We start from the raw sequence: 25698 nt of genomic DNA, 5'->3' as shown, positions 1-25698 counted from the left end.
CTTCTGTTCATAGCCATTCTCCAGATTTTTGAAGATAGGGTAACCAACCCCAAGTTCAAATGCCCCTGTGTTGGTGCATGGTCAGACGCTGCACTCTTAAAGATGTCCCACTGTAGGAGGCTGGACTGGCTTGTAGTGAGTACCAAGGGGTACTTGCACCTTGCACCAGGCCCAGTTATCCCTTATTAGTGTATAGGGTGTCTAGCAGCTTAGGCTGATAGATAATGGTAGCTTAGCAGAGCAGCTTAGGCTGAACTAGGAGACGTGTGAAGCTACTACAGTACCACCTAGTGTCATATGCACAATATCATAAGAAAACACAATACACAGTTATACTAAAAATAAAGGTACTTTATTTTTATGACAATATGCCAAAGTATCTCAGAGTGTACCCTCAGTGAGAGGATAGGAAATATACACAAGATATATATACACAATACCAGAAATATGCAGTATAATCTTAGAAAACAGTGCAAACAATGTATAGTTACAATAGGATGCAATGGGGACACATAGGGATAGGGGCAACACAAACCATATACTCCAAAAGTGGAATGTGAACCACGAATGGACCCCAAACCTATGTGACCTTGTAGAGGGTCGCTGGGACTATTAGAAAATAGTGAGAGTTAGAAAAATAACCCTCCCCAAGACCCTGAAAAGTGAGTGCAAAGTGCACTAAAGTTCCCCTAAGGATAAAGAAGTCGTGTTAGAGGAATAATGCAGGAAAGACACAAACCAACAATGCAACAATGCTGGATTTCCAATCTGGGGTACCTGTGGAACAAGGGGACCAAGTCCAAAAGTCACAAGCAAGTCGGAGATGGGCAGATGCCCAGGAAATGCCAGCTGCGGGTGCAAAGAAGCTTCAACTGGACTGAAGAAGCTGCGGTTTCTGCAGGAACGCAAAGGGCTAGAGAGTTCCCCTTTGGAGGACGGATCCCTCTTGCCTTGTAGAGTCGTGCAGAAGTATTTTCCCGCCGAAAGAACGCCAACAAGCTTTGCTAGCTGCAAATCGTGCGGTTAGCGTTTTTTGACGCTGCTGCGGCCCAGGAGAGACCAGGAGGTGGCAAATTGGACCAGAAGGTAGAGGGGACGTCGAGCAAGACAAGGAACCCTCTTAGCAGCAGGTAGCACCCGGAGAAGTGCCAGAAACAGGCACTACAAGGATGCGTGAAATGGTGCTCACCCGAAGTTACACAAAGGAGTCCCACGTCGCCGGAGAGCAACTTAGAAAGTCGTGCAATGCAGGTTAGAGTGCCGTGGACCCAGGCTTGGCTGTGCACGAAGGATTTCCGCCGGAATTACACAGGGGCTGGAGTAGCTGCAAAAGTCGCGTTTCCCAGCAATGCAGTCTAGCGAGGTGAGGCAAGGACTTACCTCCACCAAACTTGGACTGAAGAGTCACTGGACTGTGGGGGTCACTTGGACACAGTTGCTGGATTCGAGGGACCTCGCTCGTCGTGCTGAGAGGAGACCCAAGGGACCGGTAATGCAGCTTTTTGGTGCCTGTGGTTGCAGGGGGACGATTCCGTCGACCCACGGGAGATTTCTTCGGAGCTTCTAGTGCAGAGAGGAGGCAGACTACCCCCACAGCATGCACCACCAGGAAAACAGTTGAGAAGGCGGCAGGATCAGCGTTACAGAGTTGCAGTAGTCGTCTTTGCTACTATGTTGCAGTTTTGCAGGCTTCCAGCGCGGTCAGCAGTCGATTCCTTGGCAGAAGGTGAAGAGAGAGATGCAGAGGAACTCGGATGAGCTCTTGCATTCGTTATCTAAAGTTTCCCCAGAGACAGAGACCCTAAATAGCCAGAAAAGAGGGTTTGGCTACCTAGGAGAGAGGATAGGCTAGCAACACCTGAAGGAGCCTATCACAAGGAGTCTCTGACGTCACCTGGTGGCACTGGCCACTCAGAGCAATCCAGTGTGCCAGCAGCACCTCTGTTTCCAAGATGGCAGAGGTCTGGAGCACACTGGAGGAGCTCTGGACACCTCCCAGGGGAGGTGCAGGTCAGGGGAGTGGTCACTCCCCTTTCCTTTGTCCAGTTTCGCGCCAGAGCAGGGCTAAGGGGTCCCCTGAAACGGTGTAGACTGGCTTATGCAGAATTGGGCACATCTGTGCCCAAGAAAGCATTTCCAGAGGCTGGGGGAGGCTACTCCTCCCCTGCCTTCACACCATTTTCCAAAGGGAGAGGGTGTCACACCCTCTCTCAGAGGAAGTTCTTTGTTCTGCCATCCTGGGCCAGGCCTGGCTGGACCCCAGGAGGGCAGATGCCTGTCTGAGGGGTTGGCAGCAGCAGCAGCTGCAGTGAAACCCCAGGAAGGGCAGTTTGGCAGTACCAGGGTCTGTGCTACAGACCACTGGGATCATGGGATTGTGCCAACTATGCCAGGATGGCATAGAGGGGGCAATTCCATGATCATAGACATGTTACATGGCCATATTCGGAGTTACCATTGTGAAGCTACATATAGGTAGTGACCTAAATGTAGTGCACGCGTGTAATGGTGTCCCCGCACTCACAAAGTCAGGGAAATTGGCCCTGAACAATGTGGGGGCACCTTGGCTAGTGCCAGGGTGCCCTCACACCAAGTAACTTTGCACCTAACCTTTACCAGGTAAAGGTTAGACATATAGGTGACTTATAAGTTACTTAAGTGCAGTGTAAAATGGCTGTGAAATAACGTGGACGTTATTTCACTCAGGCTGCAGTGGCAGGCCTGTGTAAGAATTGTCAGAGCTCCCTATGGGTGGCAAAAGAAATGCTGCAGCCCACAGGGATCTCCTGGAACCCCAATACCCTGGGTACCTCAGTACCATATACTAGGGAATTATAAGGGTGTTCCAGTAAGCCAATGTAAATTGGTAAAATTGGTCACTAGCCTGTTAGTGACAATTTGTAAAGAGAGAGCATAACCACTGAGGTTCTGGTTAGCAGAGCCTCAGTGAGACAGTTAGGCATCACACAGGGAACACATACATATAGGCCACAACCTTATGAGCACTGGGGTCCTGGCTAGCAGGGTCCCAGTGACACATAACAAACATACTGAAAACATAGGGTTTTCACTATGAGCACTGGGCCCTGGCTAGCAGGATCCCAGTGAGACAGTGAAAACACCCTGGCATACACTCACAAACAGGCCAAAAGTGGGGGTAACAAGGCTAGAAAGAGGCTACTTTCTCACACCCACGAAGTTACTTTTGTCAGCAGACAGTGGAACATGAGGCCATAATCTATGCATGTGCTGGTCTCATGAACACAAGACAGAAAATTATGATTTCCATTTTGAGGGTATAAGAATCTCTACACACCAACTATAAAATACTTGGTTACTATGTGACCTGTCAAGTACCAGATCAATCGTAAGGTTCCAATCTGAACACGTAATTAGATTTGTTGCCAGGCACGTTTTGACCAAGGTTGGTTCTCCGTTTCAGCTTTGTTATATATTTTACAATTTACACATTTGACCGCTTTTGTCAATGACATTTTACACACTAAGGCTTGGTCTTTGTGTTTTCCTTCCATTTAGCCACACAAAGGAGGGTCTGAGTGCTGGCAGGATGGGCCATCCTATTGTGCTTTCAGACAGACTGAGTCCAGGGATGGAGGCAGGAAATTCCAAATACTTCTGGGGGAGAAATCTTCAGAAGTTTCTTCCACTTCAACGTGGGCACCAGGTATGAGAAGAGGACTCTCAGTCCCCCTCTTCAATACACTCCAGGACCCGTGTATACAATAGTGTCATGGCCGCCCCCATCCACCATATGACCAGGCCTGTCTATGGCACTGAACCCGTCCAACCACACCCTGCTCCAAACCAAACATCTGCACCCTCACCTAACCCGGTTCCAGAATCACATGCCTTTTGGATAAACAGTCTCAGCCCCGTAGCACCGAGTAGCAATTATTCATGATTGGTGTTTGGTTTGCTGATGCATGTTTTGCCTCATGGTTTCCACCTAGGAAGGATAATTGCCAGGACCCATTTAGCTGTAAGAAGGCCTCCGCTCCTCAAATGCACGCCGCCTCAAACCACCTCAGCAGAACTCCTCATAGGAACGTTGTGGCCATAGAATACCTACAAAAGAAAGAAAGGGATTTAACCAACACTGAAAGAGCATACGGCTTTCGGTAAGGTACCAACAATATGTTAATGTGCAAAAGCTTAACCAGGCTTATCTCAATGTGCAAAAGCTCAATCAGACTTTTCTAGTAATCACAGAGTTGCAAAGACAGAAGGTTTTTATGGACAAAACATTTGTAAACACTGTAAAAGGTTATCTAAGAAGAGATAAATATAATATTGAGAGCGCTGGACCATTCATCACACGTTGTTCTGAAGCAACACAACCCAGCTAGATGTTTTATAGGTAATTCCACATTAGGGGCATGTTCTACCCATTGCTATCTGTGATATAACCATTGCAAATATTAATCCTATGTCAGTATGTTTCAGATTTGTCAATTGACCAATGCCTATACGAGCAATTACCGCTTCCCCATCCAGTCCGCAGGAGAACTGACTGAAGTATCCATAAAGACACTCAATTACTCTGATCCTTCCTGTAGCTGCTTTGCAGGTGGAAGTCTTAACATTTACTCTTAGAAAGGTGTCACTAGGAAAGGGAGGTTGATGGCTGTCAAACATCAATCATCACCAGAACAGGACCTTTCCCAGGTTCTGACCTCACTGCTTGTGAGTCATTTAACATCTCTGGTAGGGACTGTTAGAGCACAGGAGGTTGGTCAATATCATCACTACAGAGCCTCATTGTGAGCCTTAGAAGGTAAGAGCCTGCGTTGCCAGATCGGACATACAGAATAAATACTGCCCTGCTGCCAGAGGGCTACCCTGCTGCTAAAGGCCTGCCCTCCTGTTTGAGAAGGAAGAATGGAACGGCGCTCTTCATCCCAGGCTGAAGTGACAACAAAGGTCAGCTGACTGACTTCCTGTTCTGAGCTACAGTGACAAAAGAAGCTCTAGAGGTCTCTCTGCATCTGCTCAGCTGACGTGCTGTACTGGACCTGCCTGGACCTGCAACTGGACATGCCTGGGCCCTGCTTACCTTTGCTGGAGTGAAGTCCTGATCCCCAGGTGGTGCCCCTCATTTCCTAGACTCTTGGTGTAGCATCAGTGGGGTTACTGCTACTATAAAAGCAGAAATTCTGAAGATTTTGGCTCATTGGACCATGAAGGTGCCAGTTGGTGTCAGTTAGTGCCAAGATCTTGCCACCAGCATTGCCCGACAATAAGAAGCCATGGTGAACGGAACTCTTACTGCTACAGCAACCAACATTGAAGCCTGGCCGCACAAGATCTGCATTTTGCTCCACAGCGACAGCCTTTGGTGACCAACAGTGCAAAGCTCCAGCAATGACCATCTGCAATGCCTGACAGACTCTTTGTGCTACAGTGACAATCAGCAATGATGCCCAGCCTGCGCTTTGCACTACAGCAGTTACTATCCATGATGCTCTCCCTGCTCCTCCCTGCTTCTTCCAGCTCAAATGAAATTTTTACGCTGGACCTTAGAAGGTAACATTTTCAGTGGGACTAACCTGGTTACTGTATTGGGCCTGCGCTCCATCACAGTCGGGCTGAACTTGTAACTTTCACCCAATCTCTCATGTCCAGCAACTGCAAGGGTTGTTTTGTGCCTTTAGGCGCTATACTTACATTACATCTTTGAAAATTGTATACCCCCAGTTCTAACGATTGGATTTTGGTAATTTTTGTGTCAAACAATTTACTCTATTTTTCAAAAAGTAGGGTGAAATGTTCCTTATGTTGTAATTTGATTTTATTACTGTGTGTGTGCTGCATAAATACTTCACACATGGCCTCTGCATTAAACCTGACTGCTTTTGTAACAATCTACCGGAGGGCTAAGTGACTTTTGTGGTTCACCCTGACAAGGACTGCAGTTGTTGCTTCGCTTCATGAGGGCTCGCACCTCAACCAACTACCAAATTTCTCAAAATCCTGAAACTTGATTGGACTATTTTCTGTTTTACATCATGTTGTCAAGAACCGCTAGAAAGTGTTCTTTGTGCTCTCTGAAATGTGCTCAAAGAAAGAAATTTGCACTGCAGAGTTCCTCTTGTTGTTACACCTTCACTAGCCAATGTTTTGTCTTATACAGTCTTGCTTGGACTTTTACAGGTTCAGCATACACAGTGTTGAACTCTCAAGCTGTCACTGCCTTGCCGTTCCTCACCACCACAATGAAGGATTTGAATATTGTCAATTCCTCCTTAATCATGCTCAGCATTATTTCCGCCATTTCAAGCTCACACCTTGGCTTTGTCACCATTTTCCTACTGGCTCGAAACAGTGCATCAGAAAATGGCAACTACTTCAAAACCTTCACGTCTGGTTCAAGAGGCATGTGTTCAGGCTCATCCTTTTTTATGAGTCCAGTAGGGAGACCTAGCCTCTAACAAAAAATCCTTCGACATAAGACTGCTCACAGCACTCCCTCTCTTGCAAAAAAACAGGACTTTGGTATTAATGTCAGACTCCAAAAAAGAGCACTCGTACCTCAACACCAGGTGCAGATTGAATTGCGTGGTCCAGATCATTAAGATTCCCTTAATTAGACTCAAGACCAGCTCCCCTCTAGTAGTAAATGCCAAGTCTCTAAAACCAACACGTCACACCAAGAATAGAACAAGCATGTCCCCAGTAGAAGCAAACATGATGTGAAAACTATGGGGAGGAAACAGTCTTTAGTAGCCTGCCAGACTGCATTTATCAGTAAATAGCTGTACATATGTATACTCTGCTCCAGAATGCTGTCTGCTCTCCCTTCATCCTCATCCACCTCTTTAGTGTTGCTACAGTGGTGTCACATGACCGTCTTATTTCCTTAGTGCACAGGCTGTCATGTGCCTGTCAGTGCCACTGCTGTGTGAACGGAGAATCACACTTGAGTTATAGTGCAAAAAATGACAAAGGACCAGTGCCCATAACACCTCCTTAAGTGTCAGTGCTCAATCAAATAGGAGCACCTTGATCCCGTGGCCCTCTGACATTCATGGTCTGCCAGGTGCATAAAGCTAGATTACCCCACCCCTCTGACAGTGTGCTCCTCGAGGGTCCCGTTCAAAAATGTGTGCCACTATAGCTGCGACATGGCATTCAGCTCTGCATGTATATCTCTACAATCTGTTCTATTACCACAACAGTCACACCTCCATCTTGGAGTGGTTCCAAACACCGCTATCTTTTGCTGGATGGCACTTATGCCAGACCAGATGTACAAAGCATTTTTGTAGTCACAATGATCCTATTTACGGTTTACAACTGCAAAAATGCTTTTTGCAATGTATTAAAACCATTTTAGTAGTCAGTAACTTTTTTGATTCCAAAACTGGGATAAGAAATTAATAAGGAATCTTTATTTGCCAACTGTGTATTGTAGGTGTACATTCAAATTAGCTATTCGTATCAGTTTGTATTATTGGTTTAGGACTAAAACAGCTGTGGTTACCCATTGAAAATGTACTGACTCCCAAGTTAGGGGCTACCTCTTCCCCTTTCTAAATGTTATAAAAATGTTTGTTGGAGTTGTCAATCTTCAAACACACTGTAAAAAAAGAAAACTTCTTTTTAAATGCAGTCTCATTTCATGAAAACAGGCTGCAATAAAACAATGTTTATTTTATTGAAAGGCAAACTACTTTTCTGTGACGGGCTCCAATCAGAGTGAGTCACAATTTAAGACCTACTGCAAGAATATTAATGGGATAGGATGAAAGGCATATTTCTCTGAATTTAAAAATTCTGAACCAACCTATTTGTACATAGTTGTTTTGGGAAATGATTACTGGTCACAAACTGGGCTCAGGATTTTGCGAGCTGTAAATAATACATCTGCCCCTTTCCACTTTTTCCATCCATCTTGGGTTTGAATGCTACCCCAAGTGATTGTCAATGGTTTAACTTATTGTAACCATACAGCCCTTTACCTTTTGTGTGTTCAATGATGTTTTAGAAACGTCTGAGATCGGTAGTGTTCCCTGAGTGGCAGGCCAGTTCAGGCCAAAAATCCACAGCAACCAAGATTGTAAAAAAGGGCCAGATTTCAGGGTAAACTTTCATACATCCTGCCTGTGTTTTGGACCATTTCCTGTTTCAGGCACTTGGCCCACCCTCAGAAGTGAGGGATCATTTTTATTGGGAAAGATATGGAAATGCTGGGTGGTAGAAAATTGTGTGGCTCCCTGCAAACACTTGAACTTTCTCGAAATGTGAGCACATTGTGTGTTTTTAGACACGGTTTGAATTGTCCAAGGATTTATATAAAGAAAGCCTTATGAGATCCATGCAAGTGAATCCACCTTAGACTGCTCCAGTGACAAGTTTTTTATTAAAGTCTCCAGGTCGAGAAAAAGGTTGGTTTTGAGCTTAAAAACTGTGTTTTGGGCACTTTACATGTTCCGAGCGCTAGGCCCATTCACGTTAGTGGGATACTATTTTTATCAGGGAGGCATGGTGGAACACTGGTTGGTAGGCAATTTCTGGATAATCGCAGATTCCCTCACAGCAATTTGAAAAAAAGGGCTTCCGGGTAGGAAAACATTGTGAGTACCGCACGTCACACCATTCTGGACATCCTCGGGTGATTAGGTCTCAGAAGTGTCTGGATATGGTCAGTTTCCTTGGGTGGCCACTAAGCTAGGGATCCAAATCACAAGTAGGAATACACAATAGAAGAGGATCTCTTATTACTAATTTAGCTTTCTCTGCATTTATGCCTTCCATGTAAGCCAGTGTGCAAGAACAAAGAAGCACATATGGGTAACCACAAATTAAGAGTTTTACAAATAGCCACTGAAGCTAAATTCAGTAATTACATTTCAGAAATTCATAGGTTCCCTTCATCCCTTTTTTCATCATTTATATTTTACTATGTAAATTGCTGTATAGTCGATACAGAAAGAAACATGTTTCTGTGCTGAAGCACAGTTGTTCGCTGCGGCTATCGTACTTTTGGAAAAACTATAAACTCTATGTATTGCCATAAACAGAAAGATCTGTCAGACATAACTGTGTATTGCTTTCGTAAATCGGCCATCATGACAAGAAGTTACAAATTAAAATGTTGTCATATGCAGTTGTCCTTTCCACAGATTTTAATAAGTTTTTATATTTTAAAAGTTCGTTTCTTTGGTAAAATCCTGAGGGAACTACAGAAATGGCCCTTTGCCGAGTTCAGAATTTTGTCTAGTTTTCAGAAATGTGTCATTTTTCTAAATCATTCATGAATTTTGCACCTGTTTCCACCACAAACTGCGAGTAGGTCGAAGCCACAAAATTAAGGACAAATGGACTACCTCTTGGAACAAAATATACTTTTTTGCACATTTCTCCCTCAAACTCCAGAATCTAACCATGGTTTGGCTGTTTTCTTGTTTACCTTCAGGAAAATCTACAATCCTTGGTAGCTTTAGAATCCCTAGGATGTCTGAAAAAAGGATGCAAATTTGGTGTAGATGGATTAACTGGAAAAATGTTTTGGAGGCATAAAGGTACCATGCCCAAAATAGCAAAGGAAGGCTCATCACTGAGGGTGTAAAAGTCTCAGCAGCTCATGGGTTAAAATCTTGTGTGGCACTTAAGATTAGTCACAATTAAGCCCTGCATATTGAGTGCCAAATGATATGTTTTGCTGAGTGTGTTCAGAATATTCATAACACTGCCCCATCCTTTGGATCTCTAGATCCTCTGGCAGGTTAGGCTAAGTCAATATATCTTATGAGACAGAGAACCCTGTGGAGTGTAACCCAACAGCCAACTACATAAGTAGTTCTGGGCACCAAAAAGTTCTGTACGATTCTCAAAATTACATGTTAATACCAGAGGGTTCCTAACCTCTTTTCACCATGAATATACATAATCAAGAATACACATTAAGAAAATATTGTGTTGACTTTTTTTTAAATCCTATCCCAGTGCTATCAATAAAATAGTTGTGACTATAAAACTCAAATAGAATATTGGCAACAATTCTAGCTACTAAACACTATGGGGGTCATTATGACCCCGGCAGTGAGTGTTAATGTGATGGTTGTGTAGGCTGGCGGTATATACCGTCACATTATGGGAATGGTGGGTTGGCTGCAGCCAACCCGCCACTTCTCCACTCATACTGCCATGGAGGTATCAGCCACCGGGCAGGAGATATCAATCTCCAGCCTGGCAGCTGGCACAGTACCGCTGGCTGCATTATAAGCCTGCCTACCACAATGGCTTTCGTTGCGTTAGCAACACCATGAAAACCATGGTGGTATGCCCTACCAGTGACAGGGAATTCCTTCCCTGTCACAGGTAGGTGGCTCCTCCTCCCCCCAACATACACCTGACATCCCCCCATCCATAGTGCCCCTCCCACCATACACACACTAACCCTCCACCCCGACATTCGAATACACCCACTCACCCCCATCCAAACACACCCCCACCCCCTCCGATCATCACACACACACCCCACTCCCTCTGACCATCACACACACCCCCAACCCCACCGATCACACCCCCTCCCACCCACTCTGATCATCACACACACACTCCCATACACGCACACACCGGCAGACACGCACCACTCATACACCCAATCATTCACACTGGCATACACACATTCATACATGCATACTTCCAGACATGCTAGCACACATTCTTACACACAATAACACTGCCATGCAGACACTAGCTCACTTCACCATTCTTACACGCATTCACTCACATGCATACAACCACGCAAACAACACAACATACACAGACATGTTCACACACTCAGTCACACATTAATGCACACACTCAGACACACACACAATACACCACCCTCGCTTGTCAGAAGTCTGACTTACCTTGAGTGAGGAGGTCTTTTGGCAGGGAAGGGGCACTGCTACCGCCTGCAGTGCCCCACCAGCAGAACACTGGCAGGCCGTATTACTTGTCCTAATACAGCTGGCAGTGTTCTACTGGCGTGGCGGTGCTGGTGATAGCAGAGCCACCTTAACACCGTCTGCCACCATGAACACTGCCGGATTTCGACCCTTCTTGTGGCGGAAGTCCGGGAGTGCTCATAATATGGCAGACGGATGGTAGCCGTAGTGGCTATGTTTTGGCAGCCGTCACCTGGGCGGTAGGCGGTTTCTACCGCCAATGTCAACATTACCACCTATGTTAGGATAAATTGCAACATTATTGTTGAACTTGGCCCTCTCTCAAGTGTCAACCCAAATTACTTGCTTTTACCCTCTCCTGTTCTTCTGAATTTGTTTCTGTGAACTTTGCTAACCATCACTAAAGTGCTTATGCTCCCTCGCTAACACATGGTAAAATTTACCTACATCTGATCAGCACATTTAATTAACTTATGCATCCCTAGTATATGGTGCTACATTATACGAGGGCCTGTAAATTATACACTACTAGTGAGCATGGACCATTTATTGTGCCACCAATAAAGGAGCACGGCAAAACATGCCTTAGACATGTAGATCAGTTTTAAACTGCAAATTCAACCTGGTGGAATAAACCTCTCATTAGGCCTAAACCTTCCTGTGGTCACTTGGGTCTCACTAGTCAGAAGTATACACTTAGGTTTTTATTCTGGTGCATATTTATATGTTTATTTAAACTTCTGCTTCATTTATGGACACAGTAATATATATAGGTGTATTCGGCTTCTTAGTCTTGTGACTGTGGGATCTCCTTTCTTCTCTTTCCTTGAATCCCTTCCTTTTTGCTTCAGGATGTGTGACTCCCCTTGGCTTCTGGTGATTGGTGGCCCTCTGACAGAAAGTATATGAAACTGAAAATTAATGACAAAAAAGAAGTAAAAAAACTACCGGGTATCAGTAGTTCAAGTGCCCAGGGGGAAATGTCTATCACCAAGTGCTCAGGGTGCTCCGAGCTAGTGCCCACCTTTGTGAGATTTTCCTGTGTTTCTGCTTTTCTCCCCATGTACTCTCATCCACCACCTCTTTAGATAAGTACCTTCTGGCACAACAACTTGCCTGAAACCATGGCTCTCCAGGACCGTGGTAGGGCAAGTCTTGGCATCCACCTATCTTCTGAGATCACCAGACTTGTGCACACTGTTCTCATCGTGTTCCTCTGTCTTTGCCAGCTGCTCACCAGCTTGCCGGATGGTTGCTCCGCTTACTCCTCTCCATTGGTCAGGTCTTCGGGATCCTTGTGCTCTGGCCTCTCTATTTTCCCACATTGCTCCACTCACTGTTTCACATCTTTGGACCTTCTTGTCTCCTATAACTGGCCTAAGGGTAGTGCCTCTTTTATGGTGTCAGACACTGTCGCTGTGTTGTTTTAATTATCTTGCCCGAGTTCCATATTTCCGGGTTGGATATTGACAGCTGCCATGTTGGAGGTATTGGGAGGGACCATCACCATACTACACTTTCATTTTAACACATATAAGTCACGCTTAAAGGCCCCTGGGGTCCGGTGCATTTATTTAAAAAGTAGAATACATTTGATTAAGTTCTACACTTCCTTGAAAAACTACTACATTTATGTTTCACTACTGTAAGGGCTACCTTTTGATTGGGAGCAAGTAGAAATGTCATGTTTAGACTTAAATGAATTGCAATTCAAAATCTTATTCAATGATCAAGTTGGGTTGTAAGTTACAAATCTGAAAATGACACTTTTAGAAAGTTGACATTTTCCTCTCCTAAACATTTGTGCCTCTGCCAGTATTGTTAGTAAAGTAACAATGAATGGCCCTGCTCTTGGGTTTTGGATATACCTCTAGGATAGTGAGATAGTGAGACAAAAGGGAACCAGGTGTTGGCAGGACAGGATGGGAGTGGAGCTGTTCCCTATCCCACTTACACTTCAAAGTACTTTCCTCCAGTATACACAAGTTAACATGACACTAGCCGCTTGTCACTCCAGACTTATTGGAGCCATGACAGTGGAAGCGAAGAACTTTCCAGAAACAGATGCGGGGGTAGTATATGGAATCCCCCAGCTTCAACAGCTGGCACCAAGTATGGATTATGGACCCTCAGAACAACCCTTCAGTAGACTGCTGGACCTGTGGAAGACTTCAGAACAATTGCCTAGACCCCCAGCTGATTGCCTTGCTACTACAAGAAGATTGCCCTGCTGATAGTGGCCTGCCTTGCTGCTTGAAGGAGCAATCTCCTTGAATCCAGGAGCAACAAAAGTGACTCAAAGGGCTAGTTGGCTGGCCTCTTGTATGAGCTACAGGGACATACCAAGCTTCAGTGATCTTGAACCCAGCACCTGGCCTCTACAACCTAGTTCATACCCCCAGGTCCTGGACCCTTGGAACTGGTGTTAGAGGTGCTGCTTCTACTTTACCCAACTTATACTAAACTTTAACCTTTAAGTGGCATATTTCAGTTTTATTTGGGTTGCTTAACTTTAGCTTCTTTAGACACCTCACTTTGACCGTTGTTGTTTTCAGTAAATATGTATGTATGTATGTATATATAACTGCATGAACTTTCAAAAAATAAAATGACACAGAATAGTCAAAGGGTCACTCTTTCTGAATTATAAATAGGAGATGTGAAGGGCTTAATGGAACTGGAATCTTTACAAAAAGAAGCCAGTGGGGAGGCAAGTGATGGAGAAATCTTGAATATCCAATAAAATTTGGGTGTGCACATGATTGTGCCAAGTCGGAGTGGGTTTAAACCCAGATCCAGGCTGATTCCCTCTCTCCCACATGACAAAATAGATGTGTTCCTGACATTATAGTCAAGGCATTAGTTGCATTACGGAATACTTTGCAGAAGCCTCTGGAGAATTTAGCAATTTCTCAGAGGGAAGCCATTGCAATTAGACTTGAGTATTGTAATCAAACCCTTTGATAAGGGGTGTAATGGGGATGTGATGGATGCACAGATGTATGAGAGGGAGGTTTTGAGACAACTGAACCAAACAGAATGTTATGAAATTGTTGCTAATGATAGATACAAGCAGGGAATATCTACTTATTGTGATTTACTTACAGGTTGGAGAGATCAGGGTGTTTTGGAGGATGATGTAAATGCCTTCCTTAGGACAGACCACCCTAATTTGCAAGCATTTTATGTCCTACCCAAGGTTCCTAAGAGTCTACTAGACCCTCTGGATGCTCCATTGTTTTGTCGAATGAAAGTCTATTGAAGAAAACAGCTATGTATATTGACCATTTTTTGTCCCCTCTTGTCACAGCCTTACCATCATATTGTTGAGATAGTGGTGATTTTTTAACCAAAATGTATGGTATTGAATGGGAGGACACATTCCTGATGATTTGCATGGATGTGGTGTCACTATACACTTATGTAGACCATGAATTTTATGTACGAGATCTATGACTTTGTTCCTGTCTTTGATAATGAGATCTATGAGTTTTTTGAACACCGGGGACTTGTAGAGATGATAAGAGAATCTGTCTCAAGGAAAATATTTTTGTGTATGATGGTACCTTGAATCCAAAGATTGGAGCCGCGATAGGAACCTGCTTTGCCCCCAGCTTTGTGAATCTCGTGATGGGCTGGTGGGAGGAGCAGATGGTCTGGGTGGAGGTAAATTCTGAGTACATGCAACATGTCCTAATATGGACAAGATATACTGATGACTTGTTTATATTATGAAATGGTCCCAAAGAAAATGCTGAATCCTTTATACAAAAACTGAATGATAATCCCTATAATTTGAAGTTCGCCACCACAGTCAGTGATAGTGAAATTAATTTCTTAATTGTGAGATTATTGGTATGTACGGTGAAAGTACACATTGATCGTAAAGCTACAGCTGGGATAGAATTTTGCAATGTAGTAGTCATCACCCACGAGTCCTCAAAAACAATATTCCTTATGGTGAAATATTACGCTTTAAGAGAGCATATAGTATGGCTGAGAAATTTGGGAATCAGTTGAAACAAATGAAAAAGAGATTATGAGTAGGGGATACAGACCACAAATTCCAAACAAGGCTGAAAAGAAAGCGAATTCTGTGATGAGGGAACAATTATTAAATCCTAATAGGAGCTCCCAAAAGAAGGCAATTGGTATTCGATTAATTTTATCACATTTCGTGTTGCTCTTTGGATGAAATCAAGAAAATATTGTTCAAACATTGGGTTATTCTCAAAACTGATTTGGTTATTGGTTCGGACCTAACTAACTATTGCTATCACATATAGAAAGGGTAGGAAGTTATTTGATACATAGTTACCATGGGAAATAATTGTTACCACATGGTTGACAAAATGGAATGGATTGTTTTGCTGTACCCATTGTAAGGCATGCAAGTATACAGGTAACAAAACTGATTTCTGTACTTTGGAGGGACATACATGTAAGATACTTATGAATCTTACTTGCTCATCTGATTTTTGCGTTTACGTGCTTCACTGTCTGTGCCACCTGTTATGTGCTGGTAGCACTATTTTTCCATTGCGGGAAGCATATATTCAACAGGCAATCCGTAATTTAGATTTTACTTACCCTGTGGTGAGACTTTGTTTGTAAAACATAATAAAGATGTGTCATTTTGGGGATTTTTGCTTTAGACTTGGTGGAGAAAAATGTGCAGGGTGCTGATAGGTTCAGGCAATTAAGAAAAATGGAGGCTAGAGATATCCTTGACCAGCATAATTATTTCACATTTGGATTAAATAAGGATGAGGAGATAGCTCATGTGATATTGATCTTTTCATTTTAGATATATTGTTGTTTTGTTAGGGATTTGTTTTTTCTAAGGATTAGTGTTTAAGGGGTGTTTGTTAATGGCAAAAAAATGACTTCTTGTGTTAGTGTGATTTCATCTGTTAGTCTCCATAAAGTTTCAGATTAGGGTCCTGTATTTCTTTGTTCCTATCTTTGATTATGTCATTTGAATGAATGAATTCATGGCCATAACCAGATAGTGTGATTTGCACATTGGCTCTTAATATGTCTCTCTACGAACAAATAAGGGGTGGAAATGAACTAAATTTAGTTAGTAGAATTGAATATTAAATAGGTCATTTGCCCAATATCTATTGCATAACATTGATGGTGATTTAGGATGTATGTATTTTTTTCTCATGTTCATATATTTATATTTCTGCATAATAATTGTATTGAGTTTGATAGTTAATATTCAATTAACCCAGAATTGAAAAACCTCAGAATTATGATAATATTTGGTGGGGCCAGAGATAAATCTGACATTGCCAAAATGCTGATGCAGTAATATGAATTCATTGATACAATCATGATAGTCTTTTTTCAGTGGTGGTGAAAACATTGGGTTTATTTTCTATAGGAAATTGAAGTAATTTACCTTGACAAAGGCTGGTGAGAGCCGAAACGTGTCAGAGTGGCTCGGTCCGCATTTTGTGAAAATAAAGGTATTTTTCCACATCCCCTGGAGGGCCCGTATTTCCTACTTGGATATTGTCAGAGTGGGTGAAGATTATATATATATATCTATATTTGTAAGAAAAGCGTTCATTGCAGCGCACTGAACTATCGTGCAGGCAGTAAGGTGTAAACAATATCCCAGATTTATTTTATGCAAAGTAGACAAAATGACAAGGTGGCACTCCAGTCTTCAGTTGTCAAAGCACTTTTATTTTTTTCAAGCAAACAACAACGCGTTTTGACTCTTGCGATTCTTAATCATGGTTAGTGAGTAGTAAAAATAGGGTAACAAAAGAAGGACTCGCTAACTGTGATCAAGACTTCGCTGGTCACTTTAGCTGCTGTCTGGAAAGTTTCAAAGTGATCTTACAAGTGGGGCCGAGAAAAAGGGGGATCCCAAAATGCATTTTCCCCATTCATTTACCCAAATGGATTTTGAACAGTGATGGCATCGAAACCACTGAACGGAATGACACCAAATTTGCCAGAAAGGTAGCTCTTTGTCTAGAAAGAGGCGTATTTGGTATTTGGTGTAACTCTGTTCAGTAGTTTTCTAGTTATTAAATGAAAACCAAATTTGTAAATACAGGGACACAGATTCTCTGTGGATTCGGAAGAACAGCAAGGCCCCAATTGGTTAGTCCGAACCTGACAGAAAAGTTGCAGCTGCCATTTTGTTTCTCGCATTGCCTAGGAGGCAGGGGCAGTGTAACTACATGGAGGGGTCCCTTAAGGACACATGGAGGGGTCCCTTATTGGCAAATAATTGCCCTTTTATTTGCAGCTGATCCATGGATTCAGGGATCTTTCTCGGATCATCCTTGGATCCTGGGGAAAAGCAAGGCCTTGAATAGCTTGCTGCAACCTGACACAAATATTAACATGTGCGTTAAAACAAAACATAAAAATTCACTGAATAAAACAAAGGTTACAGTGACGTTATAGTTAGATTGGTATTTTACCCATACAAAACTATAGAAATTCAGCAGTTATAGTAATGCTTATAGTTTTACTTATCTCCAGAAACTAGAACTTATGCCGGAAAGTAACGTTAGGCCACAAGTTATAGTTTCTTAACATAAATATAACAATCAATCTAACTATTTACTGCTGAATTTCTATGGTTTAGTATGAGAGTGCCTGTTTGAGCTCTAATAGATTAAAGAAGCATTCACCTCCATAAAGGATTCCAGATTGTTTTTCAATATGGAATTGCAGAGTAAACCCACTTGCTTTACCTTTGCCAAGCCCTGGAGTTAGGATCATTTGTCCTTTCCAGAAGCGGAGCTTCAAATGGAGCACCTTCTACATTTATATTTGTAAGTGCTTACTGTTGAGGTTTAATTTCTGTGAAATGAGCATCATGGTCAAAACAGAAGCTCACCTGCTCATTTATCCAACTGAGTCCACAGTTTACACAAAATGTCTATAGAAGTGGAGCACTTTGTACTGGTTAGTTAGCAAGTGCTATCTCATTGGGTAAATGATAAGTGTGGGGGAGCGGGACTGCATGACCCCTCTCCTCCGGCTGATTTTGGCCCCAGGGATCCCCATCACCGGGGCCCACTGCAATTCCATGGGGGTCCATGCAGACCCCCACCAGTCCCATCCGCTGGAGCCTGGCCTTAATATATTGTTTTTTGCTGCATTGCCCCTCCCCAGGCCGATCTCGGCCCCAGGGATCCCACCCCCGGGCCCGATCATATGTCCTGGGTGCCCTGCAGGGCAACCAGTGTGCAATGGGCCCTCAGGGAGAGCCTGAAGTCCCTTGAAATCTCAATCAGCTCCCCTCCTTCTGCAGGAGCTGGCATTGGCATCACAAACAGGGAGCTGCTCAACATGCTTTCAACACAGCAGCTGAACCAACTGAAAGATACGTTTTGAAAACTTCATGAAGATTTGTCAAGCTGCGCCAAATGTATTGGCAAAAGAAAAAATGCTCTGTCTGTGGAAAAAATGGCCCTAACTATAACTACCTACTGGCATCCACATATAGACATATATATATATATATATATATATATATATATATATATATATATATATATATATATATATATATATATTGGTGACTGCGTAATATATATATGTATATATATATATATATATATATATATATATATATAAACTTAATTCACCAAAAGAACTCGAATTACCGAGGCTCAAAAAGTGGCGGTCCGACCATGGCTTCGAGAAATGCCATAAAAATGCAAAGAAAATCTTGTAATAACAAGAAAGGTCAGGACACTTCCAGTATAATTAAAGCTTTTTACTCTTTACAACGAAATTCCTCCCAACGCGTTTCAGCCGTAGCCTTGTTCACAGATGGGGCAGCTTGGCAGATTAGCATACAAATACCTACTGTGAGAAGGTAGCCTCTTTCTAGCCTTGTTACCCCCACTTTTGGCCTGTTTGTGAGTGTATGTCAGGGTGTTTGTCACTGTTTTCACTGTCTCACTGGGATCCTGATAGCCTGGCCTCAGTGCTCATAGTGAAAACACTATGTTTTCAGTATGGTTGTTATGTGTCACTGGGATCCTGCTGGTCAGGACCCCAGTGCTCATAGGTTTGTGGCCTATATGTATGTGTCACTGGGACCCTGTCACACAGGGCCCCAGTGCTCATAGGTGTGCATGTATATGTTCCCTGTGTGGTGCCTAACTGTCTCACTGATGCTCTGCTAACCAGAACCTCAGTGGTTATGCTCTCTCATTACTTTCAAATTGTCACTAACAGGCTAGTGACCAATTTTACCAATTTACATTGGCTTACTGGAACACCCTTATAATTCCCTAGTATATGGTACTGAGGTACCCAGGGTATTGGGGTTCCAGGAGATCCCTATGGGCTGCAGCATTTCTTTTGCCACCCATAGGGAGCTCTGACAATTCTTACACAGGCCTGCCACTGCAGCCTGAGTGAAATAACGTCCACGTTATTTCACAGCCATTTTACACTGCACTTAAGTAACTTATAAGTCACCTATATGTCTAACCTTTACCTGGTAAAGGTTAGGTGCAAAGTTACTTAGTGTGAGGGAACCCTGGCACTAGCCAAGGTGCCCCCACATTGTTCAGAGCCAATTCCCTGAACTTTGTGAGTGCGGGGACACCATTACACGCGTGCACTACATATAGGTCACTACCTATATGTAGCTTCACAATGGTAACTCCGAATATGGCCATGTAACATGTCTATGATCATGGAATTGCCCCCTCTATGCCATTCTGGCATAGTTGGCACAATCCCATGATCCCAGTGGTCTGTAGCACAGACCCTGGTACTGCCAAACTGCCCTTCCTGGGGTTTCACTGCAGCTGCTGCTGCTGCCAACCCCTCAGACAGGCAGCTGCCCTCCTGGGGTCCAGCCAGGCCTGGCCCAGGATGGCAGAACAAAGAACTTCCTCTGAGAGAGGGTGTGACACCCTCTCCCTTTGGAAAATGGTGTGAAGGCAGGGGAGGAGTAGCCTCCCCCAGCCTCTGGAAATGCTTTGTTGGGCACAGAGGTGCCCAATTCTGCATAAGCCAGTCTACACCGGTTCAGGGACCCCTTAGCCCCTGCTCTGGCGCGAAACTGGACAAAGGAAAGGGGAGTGACCACTCCCCTGACCTGCACCTCCCCTGGGAGGTGTCCAGAGCTCCTCCAGTGTGCTCCAGACCTCTGCCATCTTGGAAACAGAGGTGCTGCTGGCACACTGGACTGCTCTGAGTGGCCAGTGCCACCAGGTGACGTCAGAGACTCCTGCTGATAGGCTCCTTCAGGTGTTAGTAGCCTATCCTCTCTCCTAGGTAGCCAAACCCTCTTTTCTGGCTATTTAGGGTCTCTGTCTCTGGGGAAACTTTAGATAACGAATGCATGAGCTCAGCCGAGTTCCTCTGCATCTCCCTCTTCACCTTCTGATAAGGAATCGACCGCTGACCGCGCTGGAAGCCTGCAAACCTGCAACATAGTAGCAAAGACGACTACTGCAACTCTGTAACGCGATCCTGCCGCCTTCTTGACTGTTTTCCTGCTTGTGCATGCTGTGGGGGTAGTCTGCCTCCTCTCTGCACCAGAAGCTCCGAAGAAATCTCCCATGGGTCGACGGAATCTTCCCCCTGCAACCGCAGGCACCAAAAAGCTGCATTACCGGTCCCTTGGGTCTCCTCTCAGCACGACGAGCGAGGTCCCTCGAATCCAGCGACTCTGTCCAAGTGACCCCCACAGTCCAGTGACTCTTCAGTCTAAGTTTGGTGGAGGTAAGTCCTTGCCTCACCTCGCTGGGCTGCATTGCTGGGGAACCGCGACTTTGCAGCTACTCCGGCCCCTGTGCACTTCCGGCAGAAATCCTTCGTGCACAGCCAAGCCTGGGTCCACGGCACTCTAACCTGCATTGCACGACTTTCTAAGTTGGTCTCCGGCGACGTGGGACTCCTTTGTGCAACTTCGGCGAGCACCGTTTCACACATCCTCGTAGTGCCTGTTTCTGGCACTTCTCCGGGTGCTACCTGCTTCAGTGAGGGCTCCTTGTCTTGCTCGACGTCCCCTCTCTCTGCAGGTCCAATTTGCGACCTCCTGGTCCCTCCTGGGCCCCAGCAGCGTCCAAAAACGCCAAACGCACGATTTGCGTGTAGCAAGGCTTGTTGGCGTTCTTCCGGCGGGAAAACACTTCTGCACGACTCTCGAAGGCGAGAGGGATCCGTCCACCAAAGGGGAAGTCTCTAGCCCTTTTCGTTCCTGCAGAAACCTCAGCTTCTTCTGTCCAGTCGAAGCTTCTTTGCACCCGCAGCTGGCATTTCCTGGGCATCTGCCCATCTCCGACTTGCTTGTGACTTTTGGACTTGGTCCCCTTGTTCCACAGGTACCCTAGATTGGAAATCCACAGTTGTTGCATTGCTGGTTTGTGTCTTTCCTGCCTTATTCCTCTAACACGACTCTTTTGTCCTTAGGGGAACTTTAGTGCACTTTGCACTCACTTTTCAGGGTCTTGGGGAGGGTTATTTTTCTAACTCTCACTATTTTCTAATAGTCCCAGCGACCCTCTACAAGGTCACATAGGTTTGGGGTCCATTCGTGGTTCGCATTCCACTTCTGGAGTATATGGTTTGTGTTGCCCCTATCCCTATGTTTCCCCATTGCATCCTATTGTAACTATACGTTGTTTGCACTGTTTTCTAAGACTATACTGCATATTTTTGCTATTGTGTATATATATCTTGTGTATATTTCCTATCCTCTCACTGAGGGTACACTCTAAGATACTTTGGCATATTGTCATAAAAATAAAGTACCTTTATTTTTAGTATAACTGTGTATTGTGTTTTCTTATGATATTGTGCATATGACACTAGGTGGTACTGTAGTAGCTTCACACGTCTCCTAGTTCAGCCTAAGCTGCTCTGCTAAGCTACCATTATCTATCAGCCTAAGCTGCTAGACACCCTATACACTAATAAGGGATAACTGGGCCTGGTGCAAGGTGCAAGTACCCCTTGGTACTCACTACAAGCCAGTCCAGTCTCCTACATTGGTTGTGCAGTGGTGGGATAAGTGCTTGAGACTACTTACCACTCTTGTCATTGTACTTTTCATGAGAGAAAAATATACAAAACAAGGTCAGTGTATATACACATAGCCAAAAAGTTTTGCATTTCCTCTTTTCACTCTTTTCTAAGTGCTGAAAAGTACTTCTAAACTTTCAAAAAGTTCTGAAAAGTTTAAAAAGTTTTTTTCTGTCTTTCCAAAAAGTTCTGAAAACTTTTTTCTCTTTTTCTATCACTTTAACTCTCTCTAAAAAATGTCTGGCACAGGCCAAAGTGTTGATCTGTCCAAACTTGCATATGACAACCTTAGCTGGAAAAGAGCAAGGAGTCTCTGTATAGAGAGAGGTTTGAGTGTAGGGAAGAATCCTTCCTTGGAACTGTTACTTAATATGCTTAGAGAACAAGATAAGGCCATAGGTGCCTCATCTGTTGAAAAAGTACCTAATAGTTCTCAATCTGATTCAGGGACTCCCCCAGGAAAAGATTCAGGAAAGAAACTTCCTAGCCTGCCCATTACTAGACAGTCTAGCATAGATGGTAATGATGATGAGCCACACCATATAAATAGTGTTGTCTCACATCATAGCAAAAGCATTTATTCTCACCATACTGGTAGTAATGTTTCTGTTAACCAAGCTGTTAGGGTGGCTTCTGTAAGGGACAGGTCTCCTTCTGTTCATTCCCATCATAGCTCTGTTTCTAGGAATGTCCCTCCCACCAACCCTGATGACAGAATGTTAGAGAGGGAACTCAATAAGTTGAGGGTGGAACAAACCAGACTGAAGCTTAAAAAGCAACAGCTGGATTTGGATAGACAGTCTTTTGAATTAGAGAAGGAAAGACAGAAGTTGGGTTTAGATACCCATGGTGGCAGCAGCAGTATTCCCCATAGTCATCCTGCAAAAGAGCATGATTCCAGGAATCTGCACAAGATAGTTCCCCCTTATAAGGAGAGAGATGACATTAACAAGTGGTTTGCTGCACTTGAGAGGGCCTGTGTTGTACAGGATGTCCCTCAAAGGCAGTGGGCTGCTATCCTATGGCTATCATTTAGTGGAAAAGGTAGGGATAGGCTCCTTACTGTGAAAGAAAATGATGCCAATAATTTTACAGTTCTTAAGAATGCACTCCTGGATGGTTATGGCTTAACCACTGAACAGTACAGGATAAAGTTCAGAGAGACCAAAAAGGAGTCTTCACAAGACTGGGTTGATTTTATTGACCATTCAGTGAAGGCCTTGGAGGGGTGGTTACATGGCAGTAAAGTTACTGATTATGAAAGCCTGTATAACACAATCCTGAGAGAGCATATACTTAATAATTGTGTGTCTGATTTGTTGCACCAGTACCTGTTAGACTCTGATCTGACCTCTCCCCAAGAATTGGGAAAGAAGGCAGACAAATGGGTCAGAACAAGGGTGAACAGAAAAGTTCATACAGGGGGTGACAAAGATGGCAATAAGAAGAAAGATGGTGAAAAATCTCAAGATAAGCATGGGGATAAGGGTAAAACCAAAGATCCCACTTCAAATCTTAAACACTCTTCAGAGGGTGGGGATAAAACAAATTCTTCCTCTTCTTCCCAACCTGCACACATTAAAAAGCCTTGGTGCTTTGTGTGTAAAAACAGAGGCCATAGGCCAGGGGATAAGTCCTGTCCAGGTAAACCCCCTGAGCCTACCACCACTAATACATCAAGCTCTAGTGCCCCTAGCAGTAGTGGTACTAGTGGTGGGACTGCTGGCAACAGTCAAGCAAAGGGTGTAGTTGGGTTCACTTATGGGTCCATAGTGGAAACTGATGTAATCAGTCCCAAGACAGTTTCTGTCACACCTAGTGGCATTGGCCTTGCCACACTGGCTGCTTGTCCCCTTACAATGGATAAGTACAGGCAGACAGTTTCAATAAATGGTGTTGAGGCCTTGGCCTACAGGGACACAGGTGCCAGTTTCACTTCGGTGACTGAAAACCTAGTGCACCCTGATCAACACATCATTGGACAACAGTATAAGATTATTGATGTCCATAACTCCACTAAGTTTCTTCCCTTAGCTATAATTCAGTTTAGTTGGGGTGGAGTTACTGGCCCTAAGCAGGTGGTGGTATCACCTAGCTTACCTGTAGACTGTCTCTTAGGTAATGACCTAGAGGCCTCAGGTTGGGCTGATGTAGAGTTTTATGCCCATGCAGCCATGCTGGGCATCCCTGAGGAATTGTTCCCTCTCATTTCAAGTGAAATGAAAAAGCAAAGGAGAGAAGGCCTGAAAACTCAGGATCCCTCTCCATCAACAGGTAAAAAGGGTATCACAGTATCCCCTAACCACCCTACCATTCAGGATACTATTCCTGTGGTGGGAGAAACCTCTCCTGGGGTGGCACCTGTTCCAAGGGAATCATCAGCTGGCAAAGCTGGACTCCCTGAGGTGGAAGTACCTCTCTGTGGGATAACTAACATTGGTGAGAAAAACAGCACCATTTTAGTTAACATGGAGCATCCCTCCAACCCTCCCAGAGAAACTTTAGTGCAGAAACCCTGCACTACCTCACAACACTTAGGACAGCATCCCTGCCCTAGTGTGGAGCTCATAGGACAGCATCCCTGCCCTGCTCCAACTCAAGAGAAACAGCATCCCTGTTCTCTCTTCCAGCCAGATGGACAAAGATTTTGCCCAGCTATGGCTTTTCTGAGACAGCATCCCTGTCTGGCATTTCCATTACTACAAATAGGTTCAGTGGACAATTCCCACTGCTCTGAACTAAAACTTACTGATAGAAACTCTGAAAATACATCTTCACATTGTTGCTTAGCTAAAAAACTTCAAACAGGGTGGTTTACATCCCCACAGGGAAGTAACCATATAGTGGATGATAAAGGGAGTAACCAGTCTATTGCAGAGCTACTCTTTACTTATCACCACTTAGACAATAAAGTCTCAACTGGCCAAGGTTAGCCTTATTGTCCTTCGTTTGGGGGGGGGTTGTGTGAGAAGGTAGCCTCTTTCTAGCCTTGTTACCCCCACTTTTGGCCTGTTTGTGAGTGTATGTCAGGGTGTTTGTCACTGTTTTCACTGTCTCACTGGGATCCTGATAGCCTGGCCTCAGTGCTCATAGTGAAAACACTATGTTTTCAGTATGGTTGTTATGTGTCACTGGGATCCTGCTGGTCAGGACCCCAGTGCTCATAGGTTTGTGGCCTATATGTATGTGTCACTGGGACCCTGTCACACAGGGCCCCAGTGCTCATAGGTGTGCATGTATATGTTCCCTGTGTGGTGCCTAACTGTCTCACTGAGGCTCTGCTAACCAGAACCTCAGTGGTTATGCTCTCTCATTACTTTCAAATTGTCACTAACAGGCTAGTGACCAATTTTACCAATTTACATTGGCTTACTGGAACACCCTTATAATTCCCTAGTATATGGTACTGAGGTACCCAGGGTATTGGGGTTCCAGGAGATCCCTATGGGCTGCAGCATTTCTTTTGCCACCCATAGGGAGCTCTGACAATTCTTACACAGGCCTGCCACTGCAGCCTGAGTGAAATAACGTCCACGTTATTTCACAGCCATTTTACACTGCACTTAAGTAACTTATAAGTCACCTATATGTCTAACCTTTACCTGGTAAAGGTTAGGTGCAAAGTTACTTAGTGTGAGGGCACCCTGGCACTAGCCAAGGTGCCCCCACATTGTTCAGAGCCAATTCCCTGAACTTTGTGAGTGCGGGGACACCATTACACGCGTGCACTACATATAGGTCACTACCT

Source organism: Pleurodeles waltl, chromosome 1_2, assembly GCF_031143425.1.
Source record: "Pleurodeles waltl isolate 20211129_DDA chromosome 1_2, aPleWal1.hap1.20221129, whole genome shotgun sequence".
In the NCBI taxonomy this organism is placed as follows: Eukaryota; Metazoa; Chordata; class Amphibia; order Caudata; family Salamandridae; genus Pleurodeles; species Pleurodeles waltl.
This window is presented reverse-complemented; position numbering follows the sequence as displayed.